The sequence below is a fragment of the Cervus canadensis genome, chromosome 1, assembly GCF_019320065.1.
Source record: "Cervus canadensis isolate Bull #8, Minnesota chromosome 1, ASM1932006v1, whole genome shotgun sequence".
NCBI lineage: Eukaryota > Metazoa > Chordata > Mammalia > Artiodactyla > Cervidae > Cervus > Cervus canadensis.
Window position 1 is genome coordinate 31,011,440 of NC_057386.1, and position 20,441 is coordinate 31,031,880.

Consider the following 20,441-nt stretch of genomic DNA (forward strand, 5'->3'; position numbering starts at 1 on the left):
TGTCTCAAGTTGAACTGGGCTATAAGGCAGGGGCTAGAGTCCCCCTACACCCTCTCAGGGAACTGCCCTGAAGTACAGGAAACGTTTGTCAGGCAGCACTCCACATGAGCACTGCATTAACTACTGGGAATACACAAATGAGTGAAACAGCGCCAGTCCCCCCAGAGCTCAGGCTACATCTACCACTGAGTTCTTGGCTCAGTCTGCATGGTTTCAAAGCCGCACCACAGAAAATCCCACCCCTATCCAGGGTAAGCCTGTCTTTATGGGAAAATACAGCAAGAAGTCAGAATACTACCTGGGTAAACTGCTACAGAAACGGAATCATCAAACTTGGAATTATTTGTTCGTCATTATCAGGAATATCATCAAGTGCCCTCCTTTATCTGATTCTGGGGGATTAGATGACCCAGACTTACTCAGGAGGAGTTAAAGCACCAGGGGAGCTCAGTGCCTTCTGGGACTTGTCATCCACAGAAAGAAGGACACTGTGGCCTGTCGGTGATTTCAGATAATTTTACCTTAAAGACCACATCTCTCTGTCATGCTTTCATCCTTTCTGGAAATGCTGTGACTAGAATGTGCTGTGTCCTCCTGGCGGGTCTCCTGTTGAAAGGAATCCCAGCAGTGAGACCAAGGCTGGGCCAAGGGTTGCGTTTGCCCAGAGCCTCTCTGCTGCACACTTATGGCTACAGGCTGCCTTCTGGGGAAAGTGGGGGATGGAAAAAGCAGACAAAGCTTGTTACAGAGGTGTTCAAGCTGGTAGATGAAGAAGGAATGAAAGGTCTGGCACGTCACCATTTTTATATGAATTATGAACCTCTGATGAATTATGACTACTAGTATCACAAAAATAAGACAAAACATGACATGCCTATGGAAAGAAGTATATACACCACTGCCCAGGAAAAATTCCCATCCAGCAATCACACTGGGGTCTGATCCAGACCCTAATTGTATCCACCAACTTACAGGAAAGCAGAAACAGACCCAAGATAGAACCAATAAACTCCAGGATATGGGGAACACAACTGAACACAACATCTAGTTTTTTCAATAAATGAATCACAAGGGAAAAATCCATGAAAGAAATGGAAGGAGGAATTCTGGATTAAAACAGACTCAACCCTATCCACTAACTGCTTGGCTTAGACCTTGTTAGGATACACATGTATATCCCATTGGGTAAAATGTGAATAATGACTGGATATTTGATGATGATATGGGATTATTGTTCATTTTCAAGGTGATACTATGATAATGTTTTCTAAAATAGTCCTTGTCTTTTAAAAATACATAATAAAATACAGATAAGAAAGGAAGAAAAAAGAGGCAGGCAGGCAAGCAAGACCACCTTTGAAGTGAACTCATTTTATAGAATTTCAAGCAAAGAATTGATGAGAGAGATACCTGATACATTTTATGTAGACTGGTGCCATAAAACTGAAAACCTCTGAGGCTGTAGGACCTGCCATGTCCACACACTGACAAAGCACAACATTTCACATAAAGCCGGTGAGCAGGTGGTTCTGGAAGCAATCCGTAACTTTCCAATTAGGCTCTGATTTGGTGAGGGGCATTACTTTGCCAACAAACGCCCGTATAGTCAAAGCTGTGGTTTTTCCAGTAGTCATGTATGGATGTGAGAGTTGGACCATAGAGAAGGCTGAGCACCGAAGAATTGATGCTTTTTAACTATGGTATTGGAGAAGACACTTGAGAGTCCCTTGGACTGCAAGGAGATCCAACCAGTCCATCCTAAAGGAAATCAGTCCTGAATATTCATTGGAAGGACTGATGCTGAAGCTGAAGCTCCAATACACTGGCCACTTGATGCAAAGAGCAGACTCATTAGAAAAGACCCTGATGTTGGTAAAGACTGAGGGCAGGAGGAGAAGGGGACGACAGAGGACGAGATGGTTGGATGGCATCACCAACTCAATGGACATGAGTTTGAGCAAGCTCCGGGAGATGATGAAGGACAGGGAAGCCTGGTGTGCTGCAGTCCATGGGGTTGCAAAGAGTCGGACACGACTGAGCAACGGACAACAACAAAATGGTAACATTCATTTTCTGTTAATATTGTGACCAACTGTGCCAGTGTTCGTTTATTCCATGAAGCAAAGGATGCCCATGACTATAGAAAATATAAGCCCTATTACTGCAGAGAGAAAGGAAAGCATGAACCTTATTCCAAGTAAGCCCCAGCCGTGCCCCACATGGGAGCTGGGGGAGTTGAGTCTGGGAGCGGAGAGGGGGAGGGTGGACTCGGGCCTGTCCCCTGAACTCCTTCTCCGGCTCTCAGCACCAAGTGCTGACCCAGTGATGACACGTCAGGGCTATCGCCCCACTTCCCGGAGGAAGAAACGGAACCACAGGCACTGAGCTCGCGGTCACACCAGCCTCTCGAGCTGGGATTCTCCCCGGTGCCCAAGCTCTTCCACACTGCAAAACGCCACCTCCCTGGGCAGCTGGCAAACAGACGCGACAAGTACCTTGAGGAGGTGGGCTTGGGGGTGAGAGCCCATCAGAACTGGACAGATAAACCCACGGCGCACACGTTTTCCCCTTTTGACTGTTACCATTCCTGTTAAGTTCCTCCAGGCCTCCACTCTGACCCTTCTTGTCCCATCAGCCCAGCCCACTCTGTCTTCAGAAAGTCTCCCCTCAGACAGGCCAAGTCACTAGGAACTTGGTGACCTTTAGCTCATCTGCAATATTGCCTGGTCCTTTTGCATGTGAGCCCCAAAACAGGGTGGCAAAAAAGGGTGAGGGTCCCTCCTTCAGGCTAAGTTCTCTGGGTGGAATCCCACCACCTTCAGATAAAGAGCTGTTTCAAGTTACTTTTCCTTTGTATAGACAGTCTCAGCTTTTATTATTTTTTTCCTGGTGCTTGAACATAGAATTTATTAATCCTCCCTTGTAATTCTTACACTATCCAGAAAACTCTTTCTGAAGTCTTTACTGAGCCAAATCTCTTGGCAGTAGATTTCTATTTTTTATTACCTTTTATAATTTTTTAATTACACAAGAAATACATGATCAACACAGGATTTAATAAGTACATCTGTCAACTCTAAAGGGACTGTGGGCTAGGCTGGCAGACTGCTTTATTTGGAAGTGAGGAGATCCTGATTTATGATGGTCAGGGGGCCTCCTTCCTCACAACGTGTAAGGGACTCGGCTTCTAATAAGAACCACATGTCCTCATGGCGGGGGCGGGGGGAAAGGGGGACAATTGGCTGCACCCTGCAGCCTCCTCCTCCTGCTGGAGAGGGCCGCCCCCCTCCCCCTTTCTCCTCGCCTGATCCCCACGACAGCTGAGAGCTTTAATAAAGCAAAGTGCGCCTGGGAATGTGGGCTGAGGAAGCCACTCAGAAGGTGGAGGTCTATTTCTACCCCTCCCAATAATCCCACTGCTAAAAACAGCCAAGGCTGAGCCATCCCGAGGCTGCTTGCTGGGGCCCAGCCACGGTCTGGTTACCCTGAACAAGGCCTAGACGTCCCGGAGGCCCTCAAGCCCACGGTGGCAGCAGCCGGGACCCAGGATGGGACCGATTATTTTTAGCTAAGATGTGTCATGCTTTCCATGGCGGTGAGGAACAAGAAGCCTGGGCATCTGGGGGCCTTCTCCATGTTTTATCAAACAAGAGGTGGTCCTCAGAGCCCCAAGGAGGAGCAGGGGAGTGGGCGCTACCCACCCTCAGGCTGCCTTCATCAAGACCCCTGACGCCAGCCTGCAGAGAAAAGGGGCAGCTCAGGTAAAGAACATGGACCATTGTCATTGGCAGAGGGTTACCCAGTGACCCAGAGATACAGAGTAGATGAGTCAGAGCCTCAAGAACAGTCAAGGGAATAAGAGTACTCAAAGATGATGGAAAACAAAACCAACCACAGAGGTAACGGGAAGCTGAGGAAGGGGACAGGGTGACATGTTTTATAGTCAGAAACCGAAAGAAAGTCCCTTCAGCAGTGAGCACAATGCTCTATACAGAGCAGGTGCTCCACGCACGGGCCGAACTCAGCTCCTGGTAAGAGGGGGAGACGGGGGGACTCGGTGTGCCCTTGGGGAGAGCCGGTTCTTCTGACTCTCTGCCTCTCCTGTCACTAGTAAAGACATAATAATAACCCAGAAGCTGTTCTTTACAAATCTGTCAACAATCCTAACCATGCACATGAATTTCTTGGCTTCCCAAAACAGCGGGTGTGGGCACGGCTGTTTGCAGTTCACACTGGCTCAGAAACCTGGGCGGAGAGTCAAGCATCAGTGAGGAGGCGCTGGGAGGGGGTGCGGGGGGTGGGGGGCGAGGTGTGAAGACCGCTCGGGGCAGAGGCGGCACCTCCCCAGGCTCCAACGCTGCTGCCCTCTCAGGCCTGCGGTCTCACACTGCCTCACCCACCTGTGTTTACCCAGTGCCTACTCCGTGCCCAGAAACAGGAAATGGGCGGACAGAAGTCTCCAAGAAAACCAGATCAGGACCATGTAGAGAGACCCCTTGCTCTGAGCTCCCAGGGCCAAGTGGGGAGGGCCGGCCGGTGGAGGGACAAACATTCCCAAATATGACGCAGCCTCAGCTCGGGGCAGGATTAGCAGCCGCGGCAGCTGCACCTATTTTGGGCCTGGGGTCTCTGTCCCCTGGGCAACAGGTGCAGAGACTGGGAGCAAGGCATTTACAGCAGCGTTTATTTTGGGGGCTTCCTGGCCTCAGGCCCAGGGACCGGAGTCAGTCTTTCACATAAGGGTCCTAGGCCAGAAACCGAACATGTCCTCCTCTATCTCCCGAGGGACCTACAGGCCTGTCCCCCTTCCACCCCCAGGCTTGCTTGAGGCCAAGTAAAATCTGGGAGGCAGAGAGAAGTCAGCCCCTTCCCACCACCCACCCCACTGCTCACACTGGGGAACCCAGCAAGGCGATGAGGGGACCGTGCCTGCGGTGGCCAGACCCCATTTAGGCTCTTTCTTGAGGGCACTGGCAGGTCATTCCTACACCAGCCCACGAGCCAGCAGAGATGGGGAGGGCCCTCTTGGAAGTAGACTAAGGGACACGAGTTTTTCTCAGCTTAAGTGACTGGCCTTCAGCCCCACAGTGAATCCAGACCACAGAAGGTCCTGGTGCAGTGTCCTGAGTGGCCCATAGACACACACTAAGTCAGTGTGATGTGGCCACAATCAGCCTCCCACGGCCAAGAGCGAGCAGCCCACGGTCCTGGGGACCCAGCCGGACAGGGGCCAGGCCCCCCGGAGGGTCAGCTGGTCCCGATGCAACCGCAGGGAGCCGTAAATAGTGTCTCTTGCCACTTCTTCTCCCCCTTCCTCTGTGTCCCCCTGGGGAGGGTCCGAGTGGCAGCGCCAATGGGTTGCCCCCAAGCCTAGAATCAGTCCTGTCGGCCACGAGGAACCCCAAACAACTCTGCAGGCAGGGATTTAAATTCCCAACTCTGGTCCCAGGACCATCACCACTGCCTGAGTGGCTGGGCGCTGACACTCAGTTCACACCTGCTCGACCTGTCCTGCCTTGTAATCCTGAGCAGTCTACTGCCTTTGTTTCATTGTCTGAAATATGGGCTTGACGATGAACACAGGCCTTTTTTGCAGCTCGAGCCATCTCCGTAAGGAAACATTAATAGCAGTTCCATGTTTTAAATCATCCCAGGCTCCTGAGATAAAAAGACAGTTTGAATATTAATCATCACAGTGAAAGGATGAAGCAATTTTGACAGGTTTCCTCCTGCCTTTCACGGTTGTGCAGAAACCCCTCCTGGGCTCTGAAGGCTGGTAATGTAAGGACGTGGGCTCTGAGGTCCACTCAGGCCATTTGGCCAAAAGAGGATTGGGTTCAAGGCAACCAAAAATCACAGCCAAGTCCAAGCAAATTACCCGAGACGGCTTCATCCTCCCAAGTCATCTTATTCGAAACACGACTCTGATCTGTCACTGCTCTGCTCGGATGCCATCAACAGTCCCCTCTGCCCCCAGCTGAGCACACACGCCTGTGACCACAGCTCACCTGTGTTCCACATGCCCACAAACATGCTCCTCCTGCCTGGCCACCTCCCCAAGGGCCACCTCCAAGTGTGAAATCCGAACATGTCTCAGGCCCCCTTGGTCCTCTGCACCCACCAGCAGTCACAACCTGAGACTTGGCACACATTTCCGGAGGCACGTTTTTATTCCTTCTACTCTCCCTAAGGAGCTGGGACTTCCTGTCTTTCTTATCTTTGAATCACAGTTCCTGCCTCAATATCTTTTTATTTCAAACACAGAGAGTTTAGTCACTAGAAGAACTAGGATGAGAACTAGGAGTAAGACAACTCAAGTTCCAGTCTTAAGGTGACTTCCAGTTTCTTTCACCATCTTGGGCTGCTCATTCTCAAGGTTTTGAGTCCTTACCCGGAAAATGAGCCATTGGAACAATCACAAGCTTCCTAAGTGAGCTGGAGCTTGGGGATCTACCTCTAAGGCTCCCCTGGTGATTCTAATGATCTAGATTCCTGGTACTGTGCAATGGGAACACACTGCCCTAGAGGCGAAGTGAAAGTCTCTCAGTTGTGTCCGACTCTTTGCGACCCCGTGGACTATACAGTTCATGGAATTCTCCAGGCCTGAATACTGGCGTCTGTAGCCTTTTCCTTCTCCACGGGATCTTCCCAACCCAGGGATCAAACCCAGGTCTCCCGCACTGCAGGCGGATTCTTTACCAGCTGAGCCACCAGGGAAGCCTACCCTAAGAACTAACAGCGTCTCAGCAACACTGCTCATGCTTCCCCACCCCCTAGTCCATCTGTTCCCAAGCCCCTGGCTGCCCCACTTCCCCTGCCACAAGTCCACAAGCCACGTCTTCCACATGTGCAACAAGCCCTCTGGTGCTCTGCCTGAGTCTCCCGCTAGGTGGCACCACTGCTCCGCCCGCGGCACAGTCCCCAGCAGGACCAAAGACCCGAAGTTCTCCAGGTGCCAGAGCTGATGGGTGACTCAGGCAAAGTGCAGGTGGAAAGCGGGAGAAGATAGCTCTCTGCCCCTTGCCTGCGCTTTGGTGGAGAGTCCAGAGCAGAGCCGTGCCACACTGGAATTAGGGCAAAAGGAAAACCTACTAATTCTATCCCGTCTTAATTAAAAATGTTGATATTTTGTCCATCATGCATTCTTTTGCATCAACTCTGATTTTGAAAATACCAGTCTTACCAACGATCGAGTCTTTTGTTGCCTCCTTAAGTTTGACACAGACTTGCCTCCCCCTCGTCCCACCCTGGCCAGAGCAGCGTGGTTTTCCCCAGTGTCCTGGGCGCTATAGAAAGAGCTGTGTGTGCTGTGATGGGTGGAGGGCCCCTTCTCTGTGGATACCAACGCTGGGCTGGAACAGAGCTGCGGGCAGGTGCTTGGGTCAGTTCATCGTCACAGCAGGAGCCAAATTCCCCTCAGGCGAATCTCTGTCTCAGGAGATTCTCAACCTCCCTGTGGATCCACTTCTGCCAGGTCCCCAAAGAGGCCTGAATCCCAGGTATGCCACCAGTTGGCCAGAAGCCAAAGGCCCTGCTACAGAAGACCAGTCTAACCTCCCCAGTCCTGTCCTCCGAAGGATCTAGAGGATTCCCTGCCCTCTGCATGGCCTGGCTGAACTCACTTCCTTAGGGACTGCAATGCCTGCTGCTCCCTCCTGGGCCATGTGTGGGCTGCTGTCTCCTCTGTACCCATGTTTCAGGGGCGTCTTTTCTCTCTCCTAATGAGCTTGTATTCTTTTTGTGCCACCGCTCCTGATGCTCCCAGTTTCCTCCTGTGTGTCCAGGCACCCCCTGCAGAAGGCTGAAAGCACAGAAGGTGAAACAAGTGGGCCACTGACCCCACAGAAATGACAGTCACCGCCAGTCACTCCCTCTAGAGCTACCTGGGAGCTCTACGATTGCGCAGGCCACACCCAAGACCAGCTTAATCACACTCTGGGGGTGCAGTCCTTCCCTCTCTCCCGCCTCTTACCCTCCAGGCATCAGGAGTCGTAAACCCTCCCAAGTGAGAAGTTCAGCTCAGTTCAGTGACTCAGTCGTGTCCGACTCTTTGCGACCCCTTGGACTGCAGCCCGCCAGGCCTCCCTGTCCATCACCAACTCCCGGAGCTTACTCAAACTGATGTGCATCGAGTCGGTGATGCCATCCAGCCATCTCGTCCTCTGTCATCCCCTTCTTGAGATGATAGAGGGCCAAAGGTAAGAACCCCTACGTGGGGCAGGCCGGGCCCCTACTGAGTCAAGGCTGCCACCTACAGGCGAGAACACGCACTGCTGCCCAGTGGTGAGAGGCCCGGTGGGGGGGACTGACAGACGGCAGAGGCTTTGCAACTGAGGGCCCACCTTCTAATGAGTCTCCCCCTGTCCAACCAACGACTCTCCTGTATAAATTCCCCGGTGGCCTCCAGTCTCATCTCCACAAGCCACCATTTTCACCCACGCGGCAGCCCTTTCTGGCTAGCAACATGCTTCGACATGCGGCTGAACCCTGCCTTGAGAATGTCCCCTGGACCCAGGTCTGCACTCTGGAGATGCACACAGAATAAACTACTCCCCTTGACTCTTCAGCTACCAAACTCCTCTAGATCCTTGCCTCTCAGGGTGAAAGAGCGTGGTTCCTTTTCCTGCCCCTCCTTCCTGGCTGTCCTTATCTGGATATGCTAGACCGGCCACATCCCTTCATCATGGGGACACCCAGAATTTAGCCTAATTTAAAAATATATAGAAAAATAACACATATTCATCATAAAAATATGTTAACTAAACATAAAATAGAAGTGGCCTCACCCATTCCATTCTCCACTCTCACTCCCACTGTTAAGGGTGGGGCAGGGGCTTCTGTTGCGAACAGGTTGGTGGCACTCAGAACCAAAGGTCACCCCTTTGCAGCAAGAGTGAGACCTCCCCTTTAGTACCAGCTCACGCATCAGTAACACGTGAATAATTAGAGCACCTCTCCTAGCAATTACAAGTCAGTTTGATGCTTGTAAAGGGTCTATCACAGTGCCTGCGAACACATACTAAACATTTACTCTTCCCAGGTGGCTCAGTGATAAAGAATTGCCGACCAGTGCAGGAGATGCAGAAGACACGAGTTCAATCCCTGGATCGGGAAGATCCCCTGGAGAAGGGAATGGCAACCCACTCCAGTATTCTTGCCCGGAGAATCCCATGGACAGAGGAGCCTGGCGGGCCACTCCATGGGGTCGCAAAGAATTGGATACGACTGAACATGCACACTCAAACGTCTACTAAGTGGGAATTTCTTAGGGCTAACTGGATCAGACAATTGGTGGAACCAGACAGAGGCACGAAGTACATTGTTTTTCCTGATTATTATTCTCACATCACAGCAGGATTGGGCCCATGTAGGTTAGCATAATTAGTCCCAAAGCTCAAGTGCTGAGAGCATCCACTAAGTTGTAAATAAAGGAGGCTCCTGAAGGGATCCTTTTAAGTCAGTGTGCGTTTGATGGGGTGCACCACCAGAGGGCAGTGCTGGGCCACTTATGGAGGGACCGCTGCCTGGTCCATCAAATGTGAACCCACCGAGCACGGTGCTGTGGGGCTGCCTGGATTCTGCTTACCTCAGCTTGAGCCAGGGTGTCCCTTGCCCAGGCCTGAGGTCAGCAGGCTCCCCTGCTATCAGACTGTCCAGAGTTGGACGCACCCAGACTGTTCTCTAGTGCCTGCCCACCATTCAGGGCCACTTAAGTGATTTCAAGTCCAGATTCTTTTCTCACTTCCCACACCAGGACTCCCACACGCACATTGACTTCTATATGCTCATCTGCACCCCCGCGGGTCAGTCCTAAATTACAGCTTTTCCCACAGAGCCAAGCCTGAAAATTTTCCTCAGCATCTCACGTCAGAAAGTTGACTCAACACCTGTGGTTCAGTCACTGGGCGGATACTTCCTGGTCTGCTCTGCGCCAGGCTCTCCTGTCCTCCTTTCCCTGCCCACATCAGGCCCAATGAAGGCTTGGTGTCCCCGACACAGACTCAACTTTCTTGGGTCTCCAGATTCACCATGTCTTAGAACTGCTCCCAGCAAGGGTGCCCTTTCAAACTTCTGGGCTTACCCTGACAATGAGCGTGAGAAGCCACGAAACCCCAAACTCCTGTGACACACTCCTGGTACGACCCTCTCATGCTCCTCTGGCCAAATTCAGAATGGTGACAACTCCCCACCTGCCGTTCTGACTCAGACCTCCAGCAACACTGGAAGAGTCTGACCCAAACTGGAAACAGTGCCCCAGAGTAAACTTGCCCTCTTCATGCCATGCCCACCGAAAGATAAAGATACTTACAGAGATGCTACTGCCCAGGACAGTCAAGTATCCTCTCTCCCTGTAAACCCTCAGATGCCCTTGGATGTGGCAGCCCTGTGCCCCACTGACTTAGGGGTTGCCCTGCCCCACCTGGCCTGGAGGTTTGCATTAAGGAATGTTATGCTCATGCTTGTTCTTAAGAGAAACTGTTTCTTTACAATTAGGCAATTTTAGAGAAAGGGAAATGGAGAAAGTCCTCAACATGAGGGCTACAGACTATTTTAAGAAAGGGGAGAGGAAGGATACAAGTAATCAAAGGGTTTAACACCGCTTAAACCAGAGAGATCATAAAATACTTGTGGGGGATTTATTGCTAAAGTGGAATTTAGTTGACAGGATGATACAAGACGCTCAAGATAGCAATGAAAGGAGGAAGATGTCGACTCATTTAATCACTCCTGAAGAAGGAGAGATACCAAAGAGGTTTACATTTGAGTTATATTATGAGCCTGGGTCAAGAGAAGGCATGAGACTTCGGGTCTGATCTAGTTTAGGTACTATTGGTCCAACTTTGCAAAATTGGGGGAACCAGAAAAGAAATGATGGTTAAAACAAGAGTTAAAAGTCACGGGACAAGGCATTCAAGTCACTTGATGACCTGGGCAACAGAGAGGGTTATGTACATCTTAATGGACCAGGGAATGTAAAGGCAAACGGCCTCCCTGCCTTGGTATTTCTTGAAGTCATCATAAGCATACTGTCAACAACAGTAAGCCAAAATTATCAGAAAAAGGTAAAACACTGTTAACTCTGATCTGTTTAAGAGGATAGGAACAAAGGACCACATATTATATGATTCCATTTATGTGAAATGTCTAGAATAGGCCAGTCCATAGAGATAGAACGACAATTGGCAGGCCTGACAGCCTACTGGGTATGGAGTTTCTTTGCATGGTGTTGAAATGCCCTAACATTAGACTGTGGTGATGGTTGCCCATCTCTGTGAATATGCTGAACACCACTCAAATTTCAATAGGTGAATGTTATGGTAGGTGAACTGTTTCTCAATAAAGCTGTATAAAAAGAGGGTAGGAAGGTATGTAATACAACTTATAAGTATTCCATTGGTAATTACTCCAAACTTCAACAATATAAAAGAATTAGAATCCTTAACCTGGAGAATTCACAGTGTGGAAAATTTCATTCTCAGGTAATGCTGGGGAAACGAGGTGTTTCTATATAACCCACCTAATTGAGTTCAGTAAAGAGACTGTAGAAAGAAAGTACAAAGTAAACCCTCATGCAAGAGAATTACAAACTCTTAGAGAAGGGACTGCTCCTCAGGTGACTCAGTGGTAAAGAATCCACCTGCCAATGCAGGAGACGTGAGTTCAATCCCTGGGCTGGGAAAATTCCTTGGAGTAGGAAATAACCAACTCCAGTATTCTTGCCTGGGAAATCCCATGGACAGAGGAGCCTGGCTGGCTACAGTCCATGGGGTTGCAAAGAGTTGGACGCGACTGAGCGACTAAACACACATGCAGAGAAGGGACTCAGAAGATCCTATAATCTCAGACATAATGTCTTATTTAATGAATAAAGAAGTCTGAAGCAGTACAAAAATTTAAAAGTAAAGTAAAAAAAAATAATGCCTTTTCCCACCCCACCCAGTTCATCAGTGCTCTTCCCTAAAGTAATCACTGTTTCCACTTTTTTGTATGTCCTTTAAATGTTCTAATCACATGCAAAGACCTACAGATACACCCACTCCCTATGGTGCAATTAGACCACAAGTACAGGAAGAAACATAGAAATAAAGTTTAAGAAAGATTTTCCTTAACACAAGAGCAAGTCCCCAAAGTCATTCCTCCATTTTTATATGTGGAAGCACTTGCTTTTATTTATCACACTGAAAACCAGGGGCAGCAGGTGATGGAGTCTGACAAATATATGCCTGAAATCTAGGACTGGCAATTGACTGGCATGTGAGTGGCTCTGAGTGACACTCACAAAGCTCATCAAATTGAAACCAAGCAAGACCTGTAGGGCCTTCCCCGGGAGAGACGTCCCTGTGTCCTCTACCTCTTGTCTATAGAAAAGCTTTAGCCTCCCAGAACTTGCCCAAGTTCCAAAGAACAAATTTAATCAGAGAAGTGAGAAATGCAGAAACAAAGGAAAGCAGTCAAACAAGACAAAATTAGTAATAGTTTAGTCATTAAACAAAGTTAAGGACCTTTACTTGTGCCTCAAGGGCTGTAGATAATACCCTGAGCCAGATCCTTGAGTTGTTCTGCAGATACTAAAACTCCACCAGGTAGAAGTTAGCTGAATGCTGACCACCAGCATATAGACCCCAGACCAGCTGGAACCAGGAAACTGAGATTCCCAAAACATCTTTCTGTTACCTCATCATCAACCAGTCAGGGAATTATGGAGAAGCTGATCATACACCCGTGACCCTCTCTCTCACCCTGTCTTTAAAAACTCTTCCCTGAAAGCCATCGGGGAGCTCAGATCTCTTGAGCATGAGCTGCCCATTCTCCTTGCTTGGCTCCCTGTACTTTCCTTCAGCACAACCTGGGATCAGTAGATTGGCTTTGCCGCACGTTGGGAGAGCAGACTCAAGTTCCGTTCAGTAACAGAATCAATGGCAAACAAGGATGTGGAGCACCCAGAGTTCAGTCTGGACTTGCAGGAGCATGTTTCATAATTTTCTCCAGAAAATTATAGCAATTGTGCGACACAAATACGTGTCTGTTCTTCTGGTCTTAGGTTTCTCCGGAAGCTCCCAAATTATACTACTGGTGGTGGGAGAGGGAGGGGGCCTGAAGGGTTATCATGGCTGACACACATGGATGGACACTCACATTTATATGAGAAAATGAAGCCTTGGCATGAGGCACAGGGAAGGTGGCTAATTCTGCAAATTGAGTCAAAACGGTGGTCGTACTGCGTTCAGGAGAATCACAGCAACGAGTCTTGGGTACATTTGTAGGGAAAAGGCAAAAAGATCAGAAAGGTCAGCATAAAGACTGGCCTACAATCAACCATCACCTGAAATGTTGGTCTAGCAGGTGATATGCAGCTTAACACAGCAACAGGGATACTGCCTTGAAATATGGCATCAAGACATGAGGAGGACAGGCCAGGTTGCAAAGTCCCCTTGAAGATTCTTCACCCTCTGAAGTATTTTTAGTTGTGGTAATTGTAGAAGGTGGACGAAGCACTGCAGTACTCAAAATAAGACTGCTCTCAGAAAGCGAGATCAGCAGATGCCATCCTTGTAAGTCAAGCCTGCAAGAAGGACAGGATTAGCTGTCTCCAGGATGGCTTTCCAGAAGTAACCTGTCTTGCAGAGTGATCTGAGTGACTTACTGCAGGGATTAAAGCGCCTGTCCCAAGTATGCTGTGAGCAAGCAGCCCGACTCAACCCAAAACAACCGGACACTCAGGAGGCGGTGAAGTATAAACGGCGGGGTGAGAGTCTGCATGAATATTCACAAAGGGAAACTGGAGAAGGAAAATCTATCAGCATGTCACCAGGAAGTCCAACAGGCACTCTGATTCTGGATGATCAATTTTTGACCCTTTATGTAAAAACAGCCTTAAAGAAATGGAGGCCCGGCTATGGGATCACCAGAACCGCACAGAAATAGCACATACATAAGGTCCACCTTTTCTGTGCGGTCACCAAGTATCCTTCTGATCCCATTCACCAGGAAGAGACCACATGGGGACAAAGACTGGCTCCACTTCTTGGACCCAGGAGAGATCCCTTGAAAACCTGATAACCTGGAATTATGGTACAAAACCCTCTCCTATGTATTTGTCTACTCATCTCTGATCACATGATTAATCCTAGATGCCCCGATAAACTCATGTTCCTGAACTTCAATTTATCGTTCTTTCATCCAATATCTATTAACCACTCCACTCCACGCCAAGTGCTATCACAGGAACTGGTGAAACCAGGAGGAAGGACATGGCCCCTGCCCTCAGGGTGCCCCGGGCCTGAGCAGCGGTCAAAGATGACACGTGTGGGGCTGAGCCCGAGGGGACCATGAGCCTCCTCTGCTGTTACGGCACAGGCACTGACTTGGCATTCATTTTCCATCTGCGGGCTCAGAAAATCAATTAACCTTGGACCTGGGAGGAACCTCAGACATTGTCCTCTTAGTGAGTCTCCATCTCACCTGCCTGCTTCTGAACACTGAGCTAGAGCTGATACCTGAGTGGGTCTGGAGAGGATGGGAGGATCAGCACTCAAACACTGCCCAGGAGATCCAAAAGGAAAGACGGGGCGAAGAATCACTGATTAGTCCAACCCCCATATTTTCCAGATTGGTAAACAAGAGAATTGAAGCGACAGGCCCAAACCAACCCTCACATGAGTGTGATGTGCGTGGAAACCCAGTGACTTGGAGTCTGTACCCCAGACTGCTCTGGCTCAGGCGATGTTTCCTAAATCTAGTTACCTGTGCGTGCTCTTCAAAGCATTTGTCACAGACACACACTTTTACGCACTTAATATTTTTCTTTAAAACTGCTTATTTTTTTTTAACTTAAATGCTTATTTTAACCTTTTAGCCTTGTCCTCAGCAATAAAATTTGTGAAATATACCTGGAAATTAGTAACTACTGAAATGCAACAGGTTTAGCCCGAGGCCACCAGAGTCCACGTTTGTCACGCCTAGTGCACGTGGCACTCTTCGGGACTCATGGGCTGAGGAGCCAGCAGCACCGAGAAGTCTCAGGAAGGTTGGGAACAGGTGCTGCACATCTTCAGGGCAGCTGCTCACATGGGGAGGGGCTGCAAGCTCAGGCGAGCACCGGTACCAGGCAGCCGCTGGTCCTCAGAGGTCTGTCAGCCTTGGGGCACTCAGACTGAGAGGCGTGATGGAGACCAGTGTTGGCGTGAGGCAGGAACAGGGCAATGACAGCAGGATTTATCTTCCCTCTTCTGGAAAGGCCATAGGTCACTTGGAACCAACAGGCTATTAAAATGAAGCTGCCTATTCATCACCTGGAATCTGCTGATGCCAACATAATGAAATTGATCTAGAAGGAGGGGAAGATACCATTATGGGACCCCCATCAGGGAACAGCATGGGGCTGTCCTTCAATCTGGTTCAGAACCATTTGGGATTCTAAATCCATCATCCTAGTTACCAAAATCTATTTTCTTTTTTGAATAAGCTCATTGATCTTGGTGTCTTGTTTAATGTTTCAAATTGCTGTGCAATATTTGGAGAGAAAAGAAAGAAAAAGTAACTTATTGGCCAGTCTCCACTTCAGCTTCAGGGTGAGTTAGTTCTTTCTTTTTTTTTTTTGACCATGTGGCTTTGTGGGATCTTAGTTCCCTGACCAGGGATTGTACTTGGGCCCTGGGCAGTGAAAATACGGAGTCCTAAACCCACTGGACCACCAGGGAACTTCCAGTTCTTTGAGTTCTGATTAATAGATTGTTCATAATCTGGGCTTTGATTAAGAGGTTTCTCAGTTTTCAACTTTGGGAAAGAAGTAGAGAATGGAAGTGAAGAATTTATCCTCAGATGAAATGAAATGACCCAGAATTATTATTAAAACCAACCTTCCAGAAGAAAACCTAAGACCATGCACATTTCTCTCTTCCTCTTAAATTTTGAAAGGTGTTTCAGTGACCCATCAGTTCCACTGCTCGGACAACCCAGGAATGTACTCTGACTCAAGTGTACAAGAAGACACATACAGACAAGATGTCCAATGCAGCATTTTTTACAATGGGAAAAAGCAGAAATGTCTTGAATTAATAAGAGAATGGATAAATAAGTTACAATAGAGTCATACAATAGAATAGCTATTCAGCAATGAAAATGAATGAAGCAGAGCTACATATATTTACTTGGACAAATCTCAAAAATAAGTTGATGAAAAACAGCAAAAAGTAATTATGTATGCAGCACCAAAATATTTGGGTTTAGTTTTAAAATAGGGCTTCCCTGGTAGTTCAGCTGGTAAAGAATCTGCCTGCAATGCAGGAGACCCCAGTTAGATTCCTGGGTTGGGAAGATCTGCTGGAGAAGGGTTAGGCTACCCACTCCAGTATTCTTGGGCTTCCCTGTGGCTCAGCTGGTAAAGAATCTGCCTGCAATATGGGAGACCTGGGTTCAATCCCTGGGTTGAGAAGATCCCCTGGAGAAGAGACTTGGGTTTGATCCCCACGTTGGGAAGATCTCCTGGAGAAGGGAACAGCTACCCACTCCATTATTCTGGCCTGGAGAATTCTATGGACTTGCAGTCTGTGGGGTCACAAAGAGATGAACATGACTGAGCAACTTTCACTTTTAAACATGAAATAATAGTGCATATTGTTTGAGGATACACACATAACATAAAAGTGTGAAACACTGGAGAGGAAGATACACACCACCTTCAGGGAAACAGATGCTCCCGAGATGAAAGCAGAGGATAAATAACTGTAGTATTTTATATTATTTTTTAAAGATGTGAAGCAAGTATGGAAAAATAACATTTGTTAAATCTAAATGGTGGACCAGGAACATTTGTTAAATTATTTTCCAGACTATTCTGCCAGCTTGAAACTTCATACTTGAAATAAAGTTACTGAAGCTATTGAAGCTCTGAATTAATGCACACATATGAATTCATACAGTGAACATCTGCTTGTGACAGAAAGGCCTCTATGATCCATATAGGGGACAAATGCCTAATTCAATTTTTGTCAGGTGGTCCAACACATGCAAAATTGGCAGAAAGGATTTGCTAAAGAGCCAAGAAAATACTGTTCAACAATTTTTTTTTCAGATGACAAAAATAAAAAAATTCCTCTTGAGTTTACCTTAAAATAAATGATAAAACTAATATACACTGGTTTTACCAGGTCAAACAATATAGACATGGTTTAAAAGTTGGAAATCCCATCCCTTGTTCTGATTCCATCTCACACATTAACCAAGGTTAACTTTTTGATTTCTCTATAAAATTTTACAAATTATTTTGTGAATTTTTTCAAGCCAATTCAATGTTTATAGCATCAATCATTTATTTTTATCACTGTCAGTGCCATCCACAATCATTGTAGAAAAATACAGAAAGTGCAAAAGAGCAGAAATGGGGTAAAATAAAAACATTTTTAATGGGGGTGCACTGTAACGCACTGTTTGGAAAAAACTTAATAACATCTTAAATCCTAAATCAAAGGTTCAGTGCAAACTCTGCTTGCTGGCTCCAAGATGGCCAGCTTCGTTTACAGCGGTTGTTTGCCATGAGGGGACTTTAATGATGAAGGCCAGAGGGGTTTCTACTTCAGGCATGAGCAGGGTTGGTAAATAACCAATCACACCCTGAGGCTCAAAGCAGGGCACCTCCCTGTCCCCAAAGTCCAGCGGGGGTGTGGTCAGGGGACAGCTCTATCTCCTTAGACTGACGGACAGCCTTGGCTCAGCCAGCCCTGCCTCCCTCCTCCTCACCACCCCTCCCCCTTGTCACTGCCCTTCTTTCTCCTCTGACCTTTTCTCCCCCAGCTCCCTTGCCTGCTCCTTCCTCTTCTCCAACTGCCCAAGTGTCCACGTCACTCACGTCTTGGGTAACTGGAGCCCTTCAGCTGTTTGGCTCCCTGTTTGGAAGGACGTCTCAGCATTGCCCGGGGCTCTGGGGGCAGCCAACTTCTCAGAAGGTTTCATCTGTCAGCCCAGGAGGCTGACTTAGCTTTCCTCACAAGAACTTTACAAGAGCAATTAAAATAAGCTATCTTAGGTGCTGAAATAAATCTCTCCAGAACGGTCTCAATCTGTTTCTGAGCCTTCTATTTCAAAATAAAACTTTCCTCTTTCACATTTTGGGGGCCTCATCACGGAGGCCTGGAGGATGTGTGCGAAAAGCTTCAAGGAAAGATTCAAAGGCAGAATTCTCCCTCCAGGAAGAGGAAGGCCCAGAGACACTGTGAGATGGCAGAAACAGACTTAGGAAATAGGAGAAAAGTATGGACATTTTAGGCAAGAACAATCATTAACCTCTATTGGTGATGAGCTTCCGAGACTGGGGGTGGGACCTGCCTGGGTGAGTGGATGGTCCTTTCTCTTCTTTCTTTCCCTCCTTCCATCACGTCTATCTTCCTCTCTTTTTCCCTTATACTCCACCTTAAATGCTTTCCTCCAAATCAGGTTATTGGAAAATAAGTTAGCATCACAAGCCTCACACTAAATTATTTGAACAGGCTTTCCTGGGGACAATTTCTCATGCAAAGTCAGCAATTCCTACAGAAGGTATAACGCCAAGAGTGAAGACTAAAGTAAACTATGGAATCTGGATGATAATGACATGCCATTGTTGGTCCACTGGCTGTCACAAATGTACCTTCCAGTGGAGGATGTTGATAGTGGGGGAGGGCTCTTGTGTGTTTGAGGGGAGAAGAAGTAAATGGGCGTTCTCTGTGCTTTCTGTCCAGTTTGCTGTGAACATAAGATAGAGCAAAAGGAAAAAAAAAGTCTTCTAAAAATTTGCTTAAGGTAATAATCACTGCCAGGAGGCATAAACACAACCCACTCTACAATACAGCTATTAAACAAAGAAAAAAGGGGAGAGAAACAAGGGCTCAAGGCAGTCCGCAAGGTCTGATGTCAGAAGGCACCTAGTCATCATGGTGGGGATGAGGAGCCTTGGAAGGAGGAAACGTTCCCTTGCTGGTGCCAGGCACCCTTGACATTATCATCTTACACAAGGAGAGGCGAGGGCATCTTCATGATCCAAGGCTTGGGCTCCCCTCCTTGATCCCCACATGGAAAGAAACCTGAGGACAGAATGAGCTGCACACTGTCCTCCCAACTCTGCAAACTTGGCCAAGAGATGGGGCCGAAGCTGTAAATCGCACTGGGGCTGTTCTCAGAAACCAAGTGTTGGAGTTACCTGACCTTAACTGATCTACCCGACCCTGGACTTCTGCACTGACCTGACCAAGGAAACCTGACCTATATCATCAATCATAGGTTTTCCACAAAACGATAGCATTAGTCTTCGTTTAACATGAATTCAATATTTGTGAATAGTTAGCAGTCAGCATTGATTGACCACATCACATACATTCTCTTACTTGTTCCTTATGCTCCCAGTTAAGAAGGTGCTACTCTTACCCCTATTTTACAGATAATGTAATAACATTATGGGTAAGACTGTGTGGGAGGGACTTCCCTAGTGGTCCAGAGGTTGGGAATCTGCCTGCCAATGCAGGGAACATGGGTTCGATCTCCGGTCCAGGAAGATTCCATGTGCTGTGGGGCAACGAAGCCCATGTGCTGAAACTACTGAGCCCACACTCCAGAGCCCGTGCTCTGTAAGGAGAGACGTCGCCGCAATGAGAAGCCCGTGCACCACAACTAGAGAGTGGCCCCTGCTAGCCGCAACTAGAGAAAGCCCACGCGAAGCAATGAAGACCCAGAGCAGCAAAAAAATAAAATAAATAATAATAATAAAATACTGCATGGGAGAGCCCTTTGGGCTTCAGTAGTAGTTGTTTATGTGTCACAGTGTCCAGAACTGTTCTAAGTGAAGGCCCTCTGTCTCTTGTCTCTAGTGTGTCTCCAGATACTTCTGCGCTCTATTCCTGCCGCACAGACACATCAAGTTCTCCTGAAGCTCCAACACCACAGATCCCACCCATGTGGTTTCCCCACTGGGAATGCGCTTTCTCTAGTCTCTGTCTGGCAAAGCCCCCGTCTAAGAACAAATTACAATTCTGTCCTTGTCTCAGCAAAACCTCCTCTAGTCCCGCAAGAATGACTCTTCCTCCCCCTACCATGCTGTGTCAGACCCACAAATCCAGCCCCTGGCATATTGCTCTTTATCATTTGTGTTCATGTCTGTCTTTCCCACCAGACTCGACGAAGACAATGGCTGTTCTCTCTTGCTTTATCTTACTCATCTTAATGGTGAACAAATACTAGTACTACAATACCTAATTACATTGGGTGCTCAAAGTACCTTGTATGAGTGAAGGCATATGCTGAATTTAATTGGAAATACAATTAGGACTTTGGAGAGCATTGTTAGCCTAGGGTTTGGTTTGAAGTTGCAGACTCTAAGGCTCACAGTTTTGGTTCAGAGTCATATTAACATTAAGCAAATCACAAAAGAACTAAAGGCAAAAGCTAAAATAGTCCATTGAGTAAACCCTCAG

The 20,441-nt window shown here is 47.9% G+C and overlaps 1 long non-coding RNA gene across 1 annotated transcript in view; it reads right to left on the bottom strand.

Moving 5' to 3' along the window:
- LOC122445150 overlaps positions 1-20,441 on the bottom strand; it is a 154,201-nt gene that overhangs the window by 1,583 nt on the left and 132,177 nt on the right. The window lies entirely within an intron of this gene.